This window comes from Octopus bimaculoides, chromosome 20, assembly GCF_001194135.2.
Source record: "Octopus bimaculoides isolate UCB-OBI-ISO-001 chromosome 20, ASM119413v2, whole genome shotgun sequence".
Taxonomy (NCBI): Eukaryota; Metazoa; Mollusca; class Cephalopoda; order Octopoda; family Octopodidae; genus Octopus; species Octopus bimaculoides.
Genome location: NC_069000.1, coordinates 33,900,912 through 33,910,132, shown reverse-complemented (window position 1 = coordinate 33,910,132; position 9,221 = coordinate 33,900,912). Strand labels below are relative to the sequence as shown.

The 9,221-nt window shown below is 36.2% G+C and overlaps 1 protein-coding gene across 1 annotated transcript in view; it reads right to left on the bottom strand.

The window, feature by feature from the left end:
* LOC106879369 (monocarboxylate transporter 9) overlaps window positions 1–9,221 on the bottom strand; it is a 79,460-nt gene that overhangs the window by 66,904 nt on the left and 3,335 nt on the right. The window lies entirely within an intron of this gene.

The window sequence follows — 9,221 nt, the reverse complement described above, 5'->3', positions numbered from 1 at the left end:
TCTCTCTCTCTCTCTCTCTCTCTCTCTCTCTCTATATATATATATATATATATATATGTCAGTGTGTGCATGAACGTGAGTATGTGTGTGCGATTGTGTGTGTGTGTATATGCGTGTGTACGTGCGTGCTTGAAAGAGGGAAGTGCTTGTGACCTTTACAAGCTTTCTTATATATTTATAATTTACGAATCATTTTTAGATTGAAGTTTGAAGGTTGATGCTTGTAGAGTAAAAACATGTACAGGAAGTGTTTTTCAGGGGCAGGCATGACTGAATAGTTAATAAGTTCGTTTTCCAATCACATCATTCATGGTTCAATTTCTTTTAGTGAAGATAGGAAGATGTAATAAGCTATCAGAAGAATCACTGAAAGGCAACGAAATATCTAGATGCCTCCATAAGGTAATACATATACATACGTTTATACTTACAAATCATCATTCCTGTTCTACTATCCGACCGTACTAGAGCTCTCACCACCAACAATTCACGTCAGAAGATTGCCTTCATGTATGAACCTGTCAGTGGTGAGATGCGACGTGATCGGCGCTACTATAAACAAATTTACTTTTACCTAGGAACTGGTTCTTTCCAGTTTGTCTATAAAGTAATTTTGTAAGTAGAAATACTTGCAAACCCATGTCTTTATGGCCGCTCCTTTAGTGTCGTACACTTTATAATGACTATATATATATATATATATATATATATATATATATATAGAGGACAGGTCTGTAGCTGCATTTTTGGCATAAAAAATTGAGATTTGATCCAGTAGAAAAATGTTTTTTTATTGAAATTTGTAGCAACGTTATAGGAGAGTAAGTAACGCCACCAGTCAAGTTTAGATCTAAATAACTTTTCTATTTTAAAAGCAAAATATATTTATCGTAGCTTCAACGATAAAAGAAAATGTAAAGAATTTCATAGTTTTGGTCCCATGCAACAAAAATTTGTATAAAAAAGTTGTGAGGTAAAATATGGAAAAAATATAAGTAAGGCAAACAATTGGATTTAAGTATAATTAACTCTTTTATTTTAAAAGCAAACTATATCTTAATTAAGCTTAAATGATAGAGCTCAATTCGAGGAATTTCACAGTATCAGTCTCATGCAATGAAGTTTTAAAAGAAAAGAAGTTATGAGTGTTTGTTTCTCAAATTTGAGGGTGCTAATATAGTTCTATACTTTTTTATGAATATAATTCTAGGGGACTTTTAACATATGTCACCGGCGACATTAAGGTAAGGAAAAATTTATCAACGACACCGCTAATTGACACATTTGACACATTAAAAACATGGATTACATGGAAAAATGCGAGCAAGAGAAATGATATTCTTAAGATTATAAATCTAGAAAAGTACAGGACAAGCTATTACATTTGGAAAAGTTCAGGACAAATTATTACATCTGGTAAAGTACAGAACAAGAAAATTTTCACTTAAAATATTGCAGCTAAAAAAATGAGAACCAGAAGTATTAATACAGCTAAAGCTTTATGGAAAGTAAGAATACTATATATGGCAGGCAAATTCATTATGTAAAAAATAAGCATTGGGTCAAGACTAAAAATGTGAAGATTTGGCAATAACTTAGGCGATAGCTCAAGCAAATTTTACTGTGAATTTGTTGGTTAAGGTAGATTTTACTGTAATATATAACTAATTTTTGTATTATTTTATTTATTGCACAAACTAATTATTACTACTATTATTTTTTAATTGAAGTAACAAGTAATAACAAATAGAAGTAATAACTTGTAATGAAATTTTTAGTTTTAATAAAGCTAATATTTTCTAAATCCAAAGATTTTATTTGAAATTTTATTCTTAGCTGCAATGTTTTAAGTAAAAATTTTCTTGTTCCGTACTTTACCAGATGTAATAAGTTGTGTTCATCTCCATTTTGGATGAAAACACAAAACGGTCTCGGAAAAAATCTCGGAAGTTCATAAAAAGCCTCGTAAAGTAAATATAATATCAAGGGGCGCAACTCTTGGGTGACACCTTTTGAATGATTATCTCCCTTGATTTTGCCATTTGGAGAAAAAAGTGTTGGTTGATGAATTTGTATTATATAGTATCATATTCTGTGTATTTGTGATGTTCGTATGTTTGTGTGCTGAGGGAATTCATAACGTGTGTTTCTTCTATGTGAGGAGTTCGTGTGTTGTATATTATTCAATGTTCAAGTTCAGAGAAAGAAACTATCCTGGCGAGGTTAGCGGCACGGGTGGTGCTTCCTCTTTGAAATGTCGGAGTGTGAAATATTGCTTGTGTATGCAGGGAGAAAATGTTTCATTCCTAATATTTAGGATGTTATCTGTTGACTGTATGATATTTAGTTTTTCAGTGATACAGAGGTCACATGTGGTACACCGCTCTCTGTATTTTCAGGCTTTAGCAATGATGCTCCATGTTATCTAAGAGTTGCTTATTTCGTCTTCTTTCAATGTCCATATCATATTGGATAAGGATGTCACATGTCTTTTATTTTTATTCCTGAATGACGTCACGTGTTGTGTGTATCTTTGCTTGAACAAGTTGCTCGTTATTCTGATATGTGTCTTTGTTACTCTGTTGGGAGCCATGATTTTGGCCTTATATATAAGTTCTTTTTGCGGATAGTTATTATTTAGAGGACAGCAGTTTGGAGATCTATAGTTACAGAGTCTTTCGGGGGTATTTCTGGTGTGCTTATTTTTTATTGTGGTTGAGTATTATTGACACTATATTGGGGAGGCAACTATAGTTAACTTCAACAGTGTTTCTGTTGAAGATCTTATGGTATTTGTGTGAATATGGGAAATGATTTTCCATTAATTTAAAGAATTTCCTAATTATGTTAGTGGCTACATTTATGCTATAAAGTGGGTTAAACCGTAAGTTTTCCCCCATCTACGTCTTCTTGATCTATCTGCATTTGGTTCAATGTAGTTTATGCTATTCTTGAAGTTGGACCTATCTAATACAGCATTATGATATGGGCAGCTTTTTCAAAAGTGTCTTTATCGGCGGATAGATTCGAGTCGCGTCTGCTGATGTTATTAGTTAATTGTTTAATGACTGCTGGTGAGCGATTGGAGCCTATGTCTACGTACGAGGCTTCCTCATTTGGTTTGTGGTAGGCTTTAGATTGGCCTGTACTAAGGTTCATGTTAATATCTAGGAAGTTGACTTTTTTAAGGTTGGTCCTAATTGTGGTTCTTAGACCGAATTGGTTAAATATTTTGCATAATTTTTTCTTATCCTGTGCATATCGTGTCCGTTTTTATTGTGTATTACTCCCAGGCCATCGTCCCTATATAAAGCCATGTTGGCCTCTTATTTCTTTTCTAAGGATATCTAGGATATAAAGGCTTATAAGGCCAGCTATCTCTGCTCCATCATAGCTCCCTATTGCCACACCAAATAGCTCATCCCCATTCTTTTATACCCAATAGAAATTATCGTGAAAAAGTAATAACTTCTCTGCGTTCATTATATCTATATCACTGCTTATTATGGTAAACTAATGACTTTTTTTCAGTGTTTGTTATTTGCCTTACTAAATTCAAGTGCCTTTTGAAGTAAGCTTTTGGAGATCGAGGGGTAAAACTCCACGATATCAAATTGGATAAATTTGCATTTGGGCATATCATCTATTTTTAAACCATTCAATAGTTGCACTACATATCCACTGAGTAATGTTTGAGTATGCTCTAATATGTCGTATGATCTTATCTAATATCTTTTTTGTGTTTCCATCCAAAATGGAGATGAACACCATTCCTCCATGTGATCGGCTTGAATAATTAAGATATTAAGATATCTTTCTTAACATCAAATCAATAGTAACCTTAATACATAAATGGAGAAATTTTATCCTTCAATGCGGTGTTGAACGCTCATTTTCGTCGTTTGACATTTACGTACATATATACGACGGGCCTTGGTCGGCCCGAGTCTATAGTAGAATACATTTTCCCAAGGTGCCACGCAGTGGTACTGAACCCGGAACTATATGGCTTGGAAGCAAGCTTCTTCCGTTCAAGCTGGAACTCCGCAACTTTCATACTTGATGAAGAATATTCCAATAATTTCTGACGAGACGTATATAAGCAGCTTATCAGTAAAATGAAGAACGTCATTCGGAGAGTGACTTGGAAAGTGCACTCTTATACAAATAAGAGTGAAAAGTCACCAACAAATCTTGTAGCATTAAAACTCGTATTTATTTTTCGCTACAGATAAAAGAACTGCCGTATTTTGGTGCCGAATTTCTAAAATGGCAAACGAACGCCGTTAAAAAATGCAGTATGAAATCAATCCGCAAATGAAATATTTAACGAAATTTGTATTCTCCAACAAAGCTAAAAAGCTGTACGAACAAGGTAATAAAGCTTACATTGCATACTTAAATAATAATATTGATTTCAAATCTTGGTACAAGACCAGCGACTTCGGGAGAAAGTGTCAGTCGATTACATCGACCACAGTGCTCGGCTGGTACTTATTTTATCGACCCCCTCAAGGATAAAAGGCAAAGTGGTCCTCGACGGAATTTGAACTCAGAACGCGAAGACAGATGAAATGCCGCTAATCATTTTGTCCTGCGTGCTAATGATTCTGCCAGCTCGCCGCCTTTACTTAGACAATAATATTATACACAAGAATACAGAAAAGTACAAAAACTTATGACGAGATTAATGTGAAGATAACACCATAGCATCCAGGTTAAAATTAGACATTGATTTACAAAGTTTAGGAAAATGTGAAACCTATATAACGTTAAAGGATCATAAGGAGTCAACGTTACATCTTACTTCAAGTGAAAAGTTACTAACCTTGTTAAATTTAGGAGAGTAAACAAATATATCCTAAACAGCATTAACAACAAAATTAGAAATCTGTCGCATTAATACGGTAGAGTAGCAGCACGAACAATTTAGTTAACTGGTTCGGTAATATCGGAGACAAAGATATACGTGGATATACGCTTATCGACATCGTCGATTTTTAATCATTCATCTCCAAAATTCACTTTTTAAAGCACTGGAATTTTGGAAGAAATGCTCTCAAACCTATACACATCAACTGGAGGAAAACAACGAGACTTTCTTCAGTTTTTCGTTACTGTTGCAGCTGCGAAATTATTCCACTTTGTTGTAGAATGCTTTTGGTAGCTCGACCTGCTAGAAATGGCAACTGAGCCTCTCTTAAATCATATATTACATCTTAAAAGAAAAAGAACTGTTTTGATAATGTAGTTTAAAGTACGCAATTTCCGAAAAATAACGTGGTAGTTGTTGATCATACTTTACACCATAGATCTGATCGATTTAAGCTCATTTAGGCCTACATAGCAGCAGTAGCAGCAGCAGTAGCAGCAACAACAATAACAATAACAACTATTGCAACAAGTGCAGGCGTGGTAGTATGGTAAGTAGCTTGTTTCCTACCACATGGTTCTGGGTTCAGTCCCTCTGCATGACACCGTGGTCAAGTGTCTTCTCCTATAGTCTCGGACCAATCAAAGCCGCGTGAGTGGATTTGGTAGACTGACATTGAAAGAAGCTCGTCGTACACACACACACACACACACACACACGCGCACACGCACATGTCCTCCACCCTCACTTGACAACTGGCGTTAGTATGTTTACGTTCCCATAACTTAGTGGGTCGGCAAAATGAACCGGTAGAATTATCAAACTGGTCATTAATACCGGAAAAAATTAATTTACAATCCGACAGAGAAAAGAATATCGGTTGTTAAACATCAAGAGTTATCTAAATATTTTATTATCAACCTCAATTACAATTGAGTCTAAGTTGAGAAAAAAGTTTTTGAAAAAAAAGTACCCGTTACTTGACAATGTTTCAAACTCTCTCAACTTCAACAACAACTATGGTAACCAATTTTTATTCCCAAAGATGATTCAATAGTACAAAATGGTGATTCAATAGTTGAAATGCAATAGTTTTAAATAGGTAGTGAAAAAATAACAAGAAATCAGAAATTACTCATTTTGCCCCAGTTACCAATTTTAGCCCACTCCCCTATACTAATTTCAAGTATTTGACAAAATGACGAAAGATATCGAAAAATTAAAGAAAGGAAAAAGTTTCATTTAATGAAAAACATTTGAACATATATGCAATAATTCTAAAGCAAATAAATGAATAAATAAATAAATAAAATGCTTTTAGCTGTTGAGATGTAGTTTTATAATTAGAACTAAATTCAAAATTTCAATTTCGGAACATATTCCTTCCTTGTTCTTTCGGAAAATATAACCAAAGTTTTCAATACTTCACTGAAATAATGTAGTTTAGAATAGCAATATAATGTGTGTGTTTGTGTGTGCGCCTTCAGTTGCAAGGTTATTGCTCAGTCATGCGTTGAAAGAAGGAATTTGGACTAGAGGCAATAAATAACTTATTTTTATCAATGTTTTTATTTTCATATACATTCATACTCTTTCTCTCTCCCCCCCTCTCTCTCTCTCACAGACACACAGATTCGGGTCTGCTTTGTAGTTTTTCAATGGAATTGTGTCTGCTTTTGGGACTGGGTAGCAAATTACTTTTAATTGAATGAATTGGTGTCGCTAACGTGGAGAAATCTATGGTTATTAATAAAAAAGAGGATCCATTACATTTTTAAAGATATGTTTGTATATTGAAAGAGAGCCTCTTCATGCAAGACTGCTGGAAGGGACCCGGGGCAATTTTTCCCTTCGCCACCCTCTATAAATCGGCCCCGGTCTCTGCACGCCAGAGTAGAAGCATTCAAGTTTAGTAAACGCTCAATGATTTGGAAGAATAGTTACTAGAGATTGAAATACATTGCTGGGCTGTTCTATTTTCATATCACACCTGATCTATATCAGTAATATGCTTGTTTCTTATTTAATGTGCTTCGAATGTGAGTTTACTACTACTACTACTACTACTACTACTGAAGGTCGACGACCGATCCGGTTGTTTAAGCGGTTGCAGACGTCAGCAAAAAAATGCCACAAACTGTATCCTACCGTCGTAAAAAATATGAAGGGCAAATTGGCTTTTGTAGTCACTGAAACACAAGACGGAATGGTTGTAGCTGGAACGCCCTTGATCGGAAGTTTGCTCTTCAAGTGATTCCAGCCGTGAAGATACAATCGTTTTATGGTTATTTAAGGCCTGATTACGCAACGTGTCCTTCGGTTGACTCGGCGTTAAACATCAACATCAAGAGCAGTGGAAGCAACGACATCGACAATAACGAAACAACAAACACAACAGCAACTACTACTACTACTACTACTACTACTACTACTACTACTACTACTACCACCACCACCACCACCATACTACTACTACTACTACTACTACTACTACTACTACTACTACTACTACTACTACTACTACTACTACTACTACTATTGCTGCTGCTTTGTTGTTATTATTGTTACTGTTACTGCTGCTTCCATTAATTTTTTAAAAGTCGGTTTGGAGAAAGGGACAGCGCGCACATGCCTTTTTGCAGACTCTCTGTGCCCGGTAAGATCGACATTGTTAACGTTCCCATTAAACTGTTGCATATTGACGCAGCAGGAAAGACATGAGCAGGGAGGGATTTTCTAAGTGCCATCATTCTGGGCAGAAGGGGACGAGGTTGGTATCTCAAAGGTGGTATCACAATACCAGCAACTTCCGAGGAGCAAAGGCTGTTGTAGTAGTGAGAGAAATGCAGGTTGAAAACATCACTTTTGTGGGCCAGAGGCCGGTGTGCGTCAGTAACTAACTTTATGCCAATCAGATGAGTGACTTTTCTGTAGATAAGGTCTAGGATATCTATGCGTGTAGCAGCAGCAGCACTATCCCATATGTGGAAGCGAACCCCCACCTTTGTGGACCTCATATGAACTTTGTAGGGGGTCAGCGATTATTGAGGCTGAAATGTTTTCTGGCTCTGAAGAGAAGGGCCAGTCTTTGAAGATGAAGTCTTACGTATGCTAAATATGTGCTCTTGCTATGGAAAGACCCTCAGTGATGGCGAATCCTAATATTTGGAGCGATTACAAGAATTCTTGTAGCTTGTGGCTCATGTTTAAGCGTTGGTGCAATGGAGTGAGGTGCGATGATATTTTCTTGAGATGAACAGTGTTTTTCTTTTTATTCTTTTTGCTGTCGAAGGAATCAAAATCTGCAGGAGTACTTTTGTCGTCTTTGTTTTTGGAGCAAGTGGAGATTTTGCAAGTTCTATTGGTCAGTGGTTACCAGCAGCCATCCAAAATATTACATAACATTTTTACACTCTAACTCTTTATTAATGAGAAGACAAAGTGGAGACTGTGTCCATATAATTATTTCTTCGTTCTGCGGTTGCTTCCCAACCAGATGGTTGCAGGTTCAGTCCCACTGCGCGGCACCTTGTGCAAGTGTCTTCTACTATAGCCTCTGACCAACCAAAGTCTTGTAAGTGGACTTAGTGGATGGGAACTAAAAGAAGCACGTTGTATATATGTGTGTGTGTCTTTGCGTCTGTGTTTGTCCCCTACCACCGCTTGGCAACTTAGCGGTTCGGCAAAAGAAACCATCAGGCTTAAAAAGTACTGGACTTGATTTGTTTGTTTAAACTTCTTCAATGACTGAAACAAGTAAAAGATAAAATATAAAAGTTGTCAACGTATCCTCCGGCTTTTTCATCCTTACAAGACTCCCCTCTCTGTTAGAAACAACGATCCAGTCTGCATGTGAATAATGTTTCGTTGCGGAAAGCTAAGGAAAATTGTATGGTAGCATCATTTGCCGGAGGGAGGCAAGTCATTGGTATATAAAAGGGAGAGAGTGGGGGTGATGGGATCAAACGTTGGGGTGCAGCAGAGCTGTTAGAATTTTAGTCTATCATATCGACCATAAAATTTATTTCATTTGCTTCTGTTAAATCGTTAGGATACAAGACATGAATTTAGAGTACCAATTTTTTCCCAGTGGTGTCTCCGTAAAGACAAGCTTCGCAACACACGTAAACATACAGGAATTAATGTACACATATAAAAATATTTTTTGTCTTTTACTTGTTTCAGTCATTTGACTGCGGCCATGCTGGGGCACCACCTTGAAAGAATTTTTAGTCGAATGTATCGACCTCAATACTTATTTTCTTTTTATAAGTCTGGTGCTTATTCTATCGGTCTTAGCCGAACCGCTAGGTTACGGGAATGTAAACACACCAGCACCGGTTGTCAA